We start from the raw sequence: 9,409 nt of genomic DNA on the forward strand, positions 1-9,409 counted from the left end.
AACAACTTGGAAGGCCAGCTGTGAATTCCGAATTTAGGGCTCATTAGAGTGCCACAGTGGAATTTGGGGGTGCAAAGAGAGCTGGCGCTCAGCCACCCCGCCCCCCGCTTTTCCCACCCGCAGTGTGGGTACGTGGATGTGGGTGCTTCGGCTGCCTCGCCAAGCTTCTACAGACCTCCTTATTTCCACCTGCTGAACAGCCACACCTGCCCGGCCCTCCAGCCTAGAGCAACACATACAGGCCTGGCCAGGCAGTCAACCCTCAGGGGGTGGGGGAGGGTGCCCTGGAAGCTGGCTCTGGGACTTTTGAGCAGGGAATTCAGGAGTCCAGGAATCCAGAGTGTTCTGGGAGGACAAGTCCTGAGTGGGCACATCCATTGGCCCTTCAGAATCTTGCCTGAGGGAGAGGGGAGGAGCCAGAGGAGAGAATCTCTGAAACAGTGTTTCTCAAACTTTAATGCACACCAGAATCACCTGCGGGGTTAGCGAAAATGCAGAGCCTGGTTCCTTAAGTCTGGAGTGGTTCCCAAGAATTCTCACTTCTTTTTTTTTGAAGACTTTATTTATTTGAGAGAGAGAGCACATGTGCAAGCACGAAGCGTGGGGGGAGTGGGGAGAGGCAGAGGGAGAAGCAGGCTCTCCACCGAGCAGAAAGCCCTATGTGGGGTTCGATCCCGGGACCCTGAGATCATGACCCAAGCTGAAGGCAGATGCTTAACCGACTGAGCCACCCAGGAGTCCCCAAATGTTCTCACTTCTAACAAGCGCCAGGTGATGCTGATGCTGCTGGTCCATGGACCACACTTTGAGCAGGAAGAGTCTAAAGGACTAGGACCCAGGGCAGGCATCCCTCTGGCGCTGGTCTAAAGGGAGATGGTACTTCCCATAAGTCTGGGACCAAGAGATGTTTAGTGAACGCTTGCTGTTATGTGGGTTGCTTGATAGAAGAACAGGGGAGTAAGGAGTGCAGAAGGGTGAAAAGAGGGAGGAGAGAAGGAAGGGAAGGAGGAGCAGTAAGGAAAAAGAGGAAGTTCTTTCCCTTCGACTTAGACATCATTTGCTTTAGTACAGCAGTCTGTGTTTACTGTGACTTGTTTGGTACTATCAGCCTTTTCCACACCAATATTTCCCTCTTTTCCCTCTGTTTGCACTCTGGTTTTTCTAAGTCCTTCAAGGACAGTGATCAAGCAGTTCAGGTCTTTTCTCTGCACTAATTCACTTTCAGCAAAGGCTAGCCTGAAACCCAGGTATCTTGGCTCACAGTCCTAGATCCTCCCCCCATCGCCACCGTGTCTGCTAAATAGAAGAAATGTTAATTTGGAGAGACCGTGAATCTTCTGGAAATTTCCATATCACTGAAGATTCAGAAAGTCAGTTCGCATTCCCTCTGTACCCTTTAGTTATTAAATCATAAACTTTAATTTAAGGCATTTTAAAGGGCCCAAAGGAATTTTAATTTGACGTGAATGACTTTCAAATCTGAATAATAATCAGATCATATAAAACTGTACAATCTCTATTACTCTTAAATAATAGACCAAGTTTAAAAATAATCAACAGCCAATGTAAGACTCCTGTATAATTCAATCGAACCCTTATTTTCTGGGCTAATGAAAGAGGCAGTGAGGGAAGTAATTCCACATCGTTTGTGTGTGACTTTGCTTAAGATGGACACTCTTACCTTCTGTGTTCCTTAAAGAGTCTGTTTCAATTAATGACATTCTTTAAGGAAAGGACGGCTGTGGCAGGATAACCCAGACAATACCTGGGAGGTATTAGCGTATGACCTTTAGCACTGAAAGCCAAACCAAGAGGTAAGCGTTCACAAAGCTCATCAGAAGGCAACCCCCACCAACCTTTGTCAAAATGAATGATTTGCTATATAGACACATCGGAAGGTATTACCCGAGACTTGCTTTGAGAACAAACATGGGGTGACCACCCAGTGAGGAGAGTTTAGGGCACTTGCAGGAGAGGAAGAGCTGTCCCCTATGCAAAGATCTTTGTTCCACTGTCCTCAGGGTGGTAGCAGAAAACACAGGGACGTCATTGCCGCCACATACGTTGACATAGGTCATCAGAACAAAGCGCCTCTCACACTCAAAACACCCCAGAGCACCAGATGCAGGGAGCCATATTGGATCCAGAGAGTGAATGAGGTCAGCCTACATTGAGTTGAGTCACACAGGAAGGGGCACTCCATGGCTTGGGCTCACAGCTTGGAAGAAGAGTGCTTCTCAAATGGGAGCAGGCATCATAATCGCCTGTCAGGTTTGGGAAAACTCCAGATGGCCCCACTCCCAGAGTTTCTGATTCAACAAGCATGGAATGAGGCCTGAGAATCTGAATTTCTCACAAGTTTAGGGTGATCCCACCACAGCTGCTCTGGAGACCACACGATGTTGAGAACCATGAGACCATGAAACTCTGACTATACCTGATAGCATTTCCTTCTTTATCTTGACTGGCAAAATTGGACAGCTGCCCACCAGCCCTCTGCTTCTTACTAGGATCCTGACAGGTGCCCCAAATTCTACCATTAGCAATCTGCTCCTTTGGACTGGAGAGTGGTCTCCCATTAAAGAAGTCACCTGGAAAAACACCTGGAAAAGTCCATCCTTGCCAAGCACTGCTTTAGCGCAACACTTCTCAAACTGGAGCTGCTGAAAGGGCCTGAAAAGCACTGGAAATGCTGATTCCTGGGGCCTTACCCTCAATGGTTCTGGTATAACTCATTATGGCAAAGACCAGGACTTGACTTTTCGTAGTTCCCCAGTGGAATGGTAACTGATGTCAGTTCGAAATGCACTGCCTGAGCAGGAATTAAACCAGGTGACACAGTGATCAGATCCCAGGTGTGGGGACCTGGGTGCCACGATTGACATGTAGTGAAATGAAGAAGCATCAGAAACAATGTTGACTGCCTCCCAGTTCCCCTCAGGCCCAACCTTTGGTCCAGGCAGGTGTCGAGTTGAAGAAACTATGTCCTCAACTTGGACACCCACCTTGACGGAACACTGAGCATGACTGGTGGCAGGAAGTCGACTTGGTTGTGCTGTCCTTACAAGGGCAGGTGCTACCAGGGCTGAAACACATCTGGACACCCACCTGGCATCTCAGGTATTCTAGAAGAGGCCTAGGGAAAGCAGATCTTGCTCTCTCTGTCAGTCGAGTAAGCGGTATCTTTAGGCTAAGTACCATCTTAGCTACAAGAACAGTAACAACATGGGCTTTCCTTTCCCATCCTTAGTGGGGAACAGGGTCAGGGAAGGTTGAACAAGAACCATGCATGGAAGAGTGAGCAGTGCAGGTAGAATATGAAAAATGCCTTTTGGCTGTCGCCAAGTTACATGTCACCCAGTCACCCCCTTCTCCTCATGTCTTGAGTATGTTATCACCTGGCTCACTCGCCTCTCTACCACTGCCATGAGCATTATTCTTGGTGATTTCAATGTCCAACATAGATAATCCTTCCAACTCTAGCTTCTCAGATCTATGACCTTTTCTCCTCTCCCAGTTGTGTCTCTGTCCTATGCCAGATACCTAGACCTGTCACACCCTAGATGTAATCATTATCAATAGCTGTGTCCCTAACATAATCTCAATGTTAAGTGTCCCACTCTCCATCTAGCACCTCCCAATCTCCCACATCACCCTCTCTAATCCCTCCACTCCAGCAATTTTTGGATCTCGCTGGGAGTTATCCACTGATCCTGCCAGCTCTTCACTCCCATCAATATTCTGTAGCCTCATGTCCTTCCTCACCTGCTTTGATCCTATCCTAACTCCCACTCCGTTTCTCTCCACTTCAGCCATCCCAGTTCCTTCCCCATCTGTCCTGCCTTTGCACCCCAAGGCTAAGTAAATCCACCTCCCCACTTCCCTGGCACCTGCACACAAGGAGCTGCTCTTACCTTCCATTCATGACCATGAATTCCAAGTAGGTCTGGAAGGCTGCTGGCATCCTTTGACGTTTTCCTATTCAGTCTATGCTACCCTTTGCAACAATGAGGTCACTCTTTCTCATCTCTCCTCAAACCTGCAAAACTCCCCTTTGCATCTTCGCTCTTGGCTGATGGTCTTGCCTATTTCGTGGTGAAAATAGAAGTAATCAGAAGTCCACTTCCAGAACCCGTACCCAATTTCCCAGCCTCTCTGCAAATGTGATCAGATCCTCCAACTTCTCTCCTGTCACAGTAGACGAGCTGTCCATGCTCCTGCCTAAAGCCAAAATGAAATGTATGTGCACTGGATGCCCCAGCTCCAGCCTGCTCAAGACTTGCCTCCTGCCCCCTCCTGCATCATGAATTTAGCCCCCCTACTAGAGCACCCCCATCTGCACACAAGCCTCCTTGGATGTCAGGAATCTAAACAGAACCCAGAAGCGCTCCTTTGACCCTACATCCCTTTCCAGGTACTGCCTCATTTCTACAGTCCCCACCTACAGCAAAACTCATGTTATTTCCACTTGTTCTTTGTACCTCCTCCCTTTTCTCTGTCTCTGTCTCTCTGTCTCTCTCTCTCTTTCTCTCTCTCCCTTTTGAGCTTGTTCTAGCAAGGCTTTCATCCTCAGCATCCCACTGAAACTGCTTTTTTTCAGAGTCACTAGTGATGCCCGCAAGTAAGTTCAAGACAAATTCTCGGACCTCAGCCTAACTTGACCCATCAAGTTAGGAAACAGTTTCTTCTCTCGGTCTTGCAGATACTACACCTTCTTGGATCTCTTCCTACCTTTCTTGATGTTCTTTCTGTCCCTTTTGCTGGTTACAATTCATCTTCCTGACCTCTAAATGTTGGAGTAAACGGCATTCAAAGCTTGAACTTCCTCTTTTCTCTGTCTACACTAACTCCCTAGGCGCTCTCATCTTGAATCTCAGGACCTTAAGCATCATCTACTTGCTGACCACTCCCAAATTTAAATCTCTAGCCTTGACAACTTCCAGAACTCCAGGCTTGGATGTCCCATTGCTTTCTCAACATCTCTACTTGAATGTTGATTAGGCTTCTCAGACTTAACGTACCTTAAACCAGAATCTCCATTCCCCTCACCCAAACTTGCTCCCCCTGAGGTCTTCCCCAAGGCGGCAAATAACATCATTCTTCAAATAGCTCAGGACAAAATTCTTGGTGTCAACCCCACATCTCCCCCTTTATCTTATATCCTACATTCAATCCATCTGTAAATCCTGTTAGTTATATCTGCAAAATGTATCCAGAATCCAACCACTCCTCAATAGAAATCATCACTACCATAAGAAATCCATCTGCCATCATTTTTTTTAGTTGTCTGGCTGCAAAAGGCTCCTGGTTTTTCTCCCTATTTCCACCATTGACCCTTACAGTCTCATCTCAGCATAAAGCCAGAGTTGTCCTTTTAAACACATAATTCAGATCATTTCATACCTCTGCTCAAAATCCTCCAGCAGCCTACATGATCCTACATGGCCTTCCCTACTACCTCTAGGCCCTCATCTTTTGTACACTTAGCTCCAGCTACAGTGAACTCCTTGCCATTTCTAGAATATTCCATATTTAGGCTTACTGTTTCCCCAGGCCCAAATTCTCTTCCCCTAAATAGTCATATGGCTCATTCCCTTGTTGGGTTCAGATGTCTGCTCAGAGGTCCCCACATCATAGAACTCTCTCCTAACCTTATCTGCAATAGGATTCCTGTCTCCTCATCCCTCTACTTGATTTATCTTGCTTCATATCATCTGACATTATATGCTGTCTTACTTTGGTTCCCTCAAAAGCAGAGCCTAAGACAAGGGCTCCAGCACAAGTAGTTTATTTGGGAGGCAATCCCATGAAGTAGGAGTGAGATGACAGGGACAGCAAGACATGGAAGAGAAGGAAAGGTCAATGTAAAAGTGCTTTATCAAGGTTGTCACTCAGGCCACTGTGAGCTGGGGTCATTTGTGTTCAGTTTCACTGGGACCCCCTGAGAAGTGCACAGAGTGCCTCCCAGAATTTTTGGCCCAAAGCACTGAGTTTACCCCTGAGTGTTAACTCCCCCACACAGCCAGGGGACTTGCTTGAGGGCTGAACAATCCCAAGGTATTGGAGAAACTACAGAGAAGAAAAGAAGAAAGTAAAAAAAGAAAGAAACAAAGAAACAAAGAAAGAAAGAAAAGAAAAGAAAATGTGAAGTGCAATTTGAGAAGAGAGGCTGTGACATGGGAGGAACGTGAGTTTGCAGGGAACTGTCCCCTGGAGCAGCAGGTGAAATCAGAGGAGGGCTGATGGAAAATGTTGTAGGCACCATCTTCTAAATGTATTCATTAATATCTGCTGCCCCACTAGGATATGAGCTGAGGCTTTTGGTTTTTTGTTTTCTTTTGTTGTGTTTTAAATTTTTGTTTATTTATTTGAGAGAGAGAGCACAAGTGGGGCAGGGACATAGGGAGAGAGAGAAGCAGGCTCCCCACCAAGCAGAGAGCCCAACACAAGGCTTGATCCCAGGACCCTGAGATCACGACCTGAGCCAAAGGCAGATGCTTAACCAACTGGGCCACCCAGGCGCCCCTGAGCTTTTGTTGTTTTTTTAAAGTCAAGTTTTTAAAGGTACAATTTAATAATATCTAGCCTTTTCAAGGGTTGAACTCAATGAATTTGACAAATGTATTCAATCAGAGAGCCACCACTACAATGAAGACATAAAACATTCCTATACCCCCCAAAGTCTCTTTGTGCCCCCTTTGCAGTTAGAGTCCTACAGATGCTGGCAGCCACCGATCTGCTTTCTGTGCCTAGAATATGCCTCTTCCAGGATGATATGCTGTAAATGACATCATACAGGATGTAACCTTTTGTGGCCACCTCCTTTCTCTTAGCATCAGACCTCCTGAGATTCACCCATATGGTTGCAGGTATCAATAGTTTGTTCCATTTTATTGCTGAGTAGCACGCCTCATATGGAGTCCTCGTTGATCCGTTCTCCAATTGTGATGGACCTTTGGGTCATTTTTGTCCATTATGGATAAAGCCACAGTGATCATTTGCATACTGGTCTTTGTGTGGATATACCCTTTCATTTCTTTTGGATAAATGTGTAATGTGTTTCATTTTGTTGGCTTACATCCCTAGCACTTAGTTCATTGCTCAGCACATAGTAAGATCTCAATAAATATTGGTTGAATGAATGAACATAAAAGCAGCCTATTCAGGGGCGCCTGGGTGGCTCAGTGGGTTAAGCCTCTGCCTTCGGCTCAGGTCATGATCTCAGGGTCCTGGGATCGAGTCCCACGTTGGGCTCTCTGCTCAGCAGGGAGCCTGCTTCCTCCTCTCTCTCTCTCTCTACCTGCCTCTCTGCCTACTGTGATCTCTGTCTGTCAAATAAATAAATAAAATCTTTAAAAAAAAAAAAAGCAGCCTATTCAAAGCCATGAAGACCAGTCTTCATGCCCAGAAAGACTCAAATAAAAGCTGAGAATTAGACCACCTATATGCTACATAGATGTTTATAAAAAAAAAAAAATCTTATCTGATTGCCTTCTGGGACAGCAACTATTTCCATTATTGAATTCATGGACCAGCACTCATCTATCTCATCAGCTAATCCCCAGACCTCAGCAGGCTCATACTGACTGAGTAGAGGTATAGGGGTTTTTAATGCACTGCCCCGTACACCACCCATGCTTTGGTTTGCTTGTTTGATTTAAATTCTAATTCATCTCTCCACCACTTAATTTCCTCCAGTCTCTAGGCCTATGGACTCACGCTGACTTCCATGGCCACACTATCAACAGACACAGGAATGACACTATTAAAACAAATTCATATCCTCCTTCCTCCTCCTGGCCCGTACAATTTCTCACTGGCTAATGGAATCCCATGGGTAGCCAACCTATTTTAGGAGTTTCTGAACGTTTAAGCGATGTGTCTCATCCTTGGGTGCTTTTTTCATGACACGTTTTCTTACAGATATTGTTATGTGAGTTCCCTGCAGCCAAGTCAGTGGTACTAGTGGATTTATATCGCAAATAATAGCAAAGGTTTCACTCAGTTCTGCCCTTATCTATAGTAGTTCTAGGAGGTCCCAGGGTGTCTCACATATGCTCCTGGACAGCTTTGCTCAGATATCTCAGTGTCTATCCACTACTCCTTAGCGGGAGCCATATTGTTTTTCTATTACCTCCCACTGAGCACCCCCATTAAACCCTGAAAACCTGAGATGCTGGCAGAGCCCAGCTGTCCTCACCAATCGATAGAGAATGCACTCAGATTTTTGAAGTATCCTCTACTAGTCAGATCCCATAACAATGTGGTTTGTGTGCTGCTGGGTTCCCAAATTGAGTATCACAACTCTGTTAGTTTTTCCTTATAGCCCTTTTGCAAAGCAGTCACTCAGGAAGCACTTATTGAGTACCTTTGATGTACTAGGCATATTCCAGGGTCTGGGACAGAGAAATAAAAAGACAGGGAACTTTCCAGTGTCAGGTACCTTTTATCCATTCAGCTTCATTGCTGATCCCAGCCATGGCAACAGTGAACAGTTCCACATAGGTTTCAACCCATTTTACCTGCCTGGGCACAGGTTAGAATTTGCCAATAAGAAGAACCTAAGAGAGACTGGAAAGGAAGAAATGAGAAGAGGCTATTACTTACAGGAATTTATAGGAGCCAGGTATGATACAATTCCCCAGAGAACTTTTAAGAACCAGCCATTACAGTGCTTTGCTCCAGGCTGAGATCAACAGTGTTTCCTTGACCTTGTAGCCTCAGTCTTCCTGATCTTCATTCCCTTACATCTACTTATATTTGTGCAAGTTCTGATTCCTATATTAAACCTTTTTATTACTACAATATTTGGAAGATGTCTGTCTTCCAAAATAAAGTACCTGCACCAAACACTTGTCTCAGGCTCTGTCTTTGAAAGGGAAGCAAACTAAGACAAACCCTGTCCTTAAGAGGGAAGAGACAATAAACTAGCAATGAAATAAGCTCATGTCAGCCTGGGATAAGGGCTAGGAATAAAATAAGAAAGGGGATGTGAGAGAGTTTTATGAGACATGAGAAGGGTATCTATCCACTTTAGACAGGGGAGGTCAGAAAAGGATGATTTAAGGAGGTGAATTAAATTGAGAGTGAGAGGATGACAAGATGTCTTCCAGGGAACAGTATTGAGGATAGAGGAACAGCAGATATATAAAGGCAGTAGGGTGAGACTGGACCGGGCTCAGGATGAGAAAGAAGGCCATGTGGCTGAAATAAACAAAGGGAAGAGGATTACAAAATGAGATGGGAGAAGCAGGCAGAAGCTGCTTGGGTAAGATCCTTCAGGCTCTCAGGAGAGTTTTATTTACCACTCTGCAGGGTGGAAGACCGTGGAAGGTTTTCAAGCAGAGGAGGGCATGATCTGATACATGATTTGAAAATAGTTGTCTGGCTCCTGTATGGCAAATGGAAT

The sequence above is a fragment of the Lutra lutra genome, chromosome X (genome assembly GCF_902655055.1).
Source record: "Lutra lutra chromosome X, mLutLut1.2, whole genome shotgun sequence".
Taxonomy (NCBI): domain Eukaryota; kingdom Metazoa; phylum Chordata; class Mammalia; order Carnivora; family Mustelidae; genus Lutra; species Lutra lutra.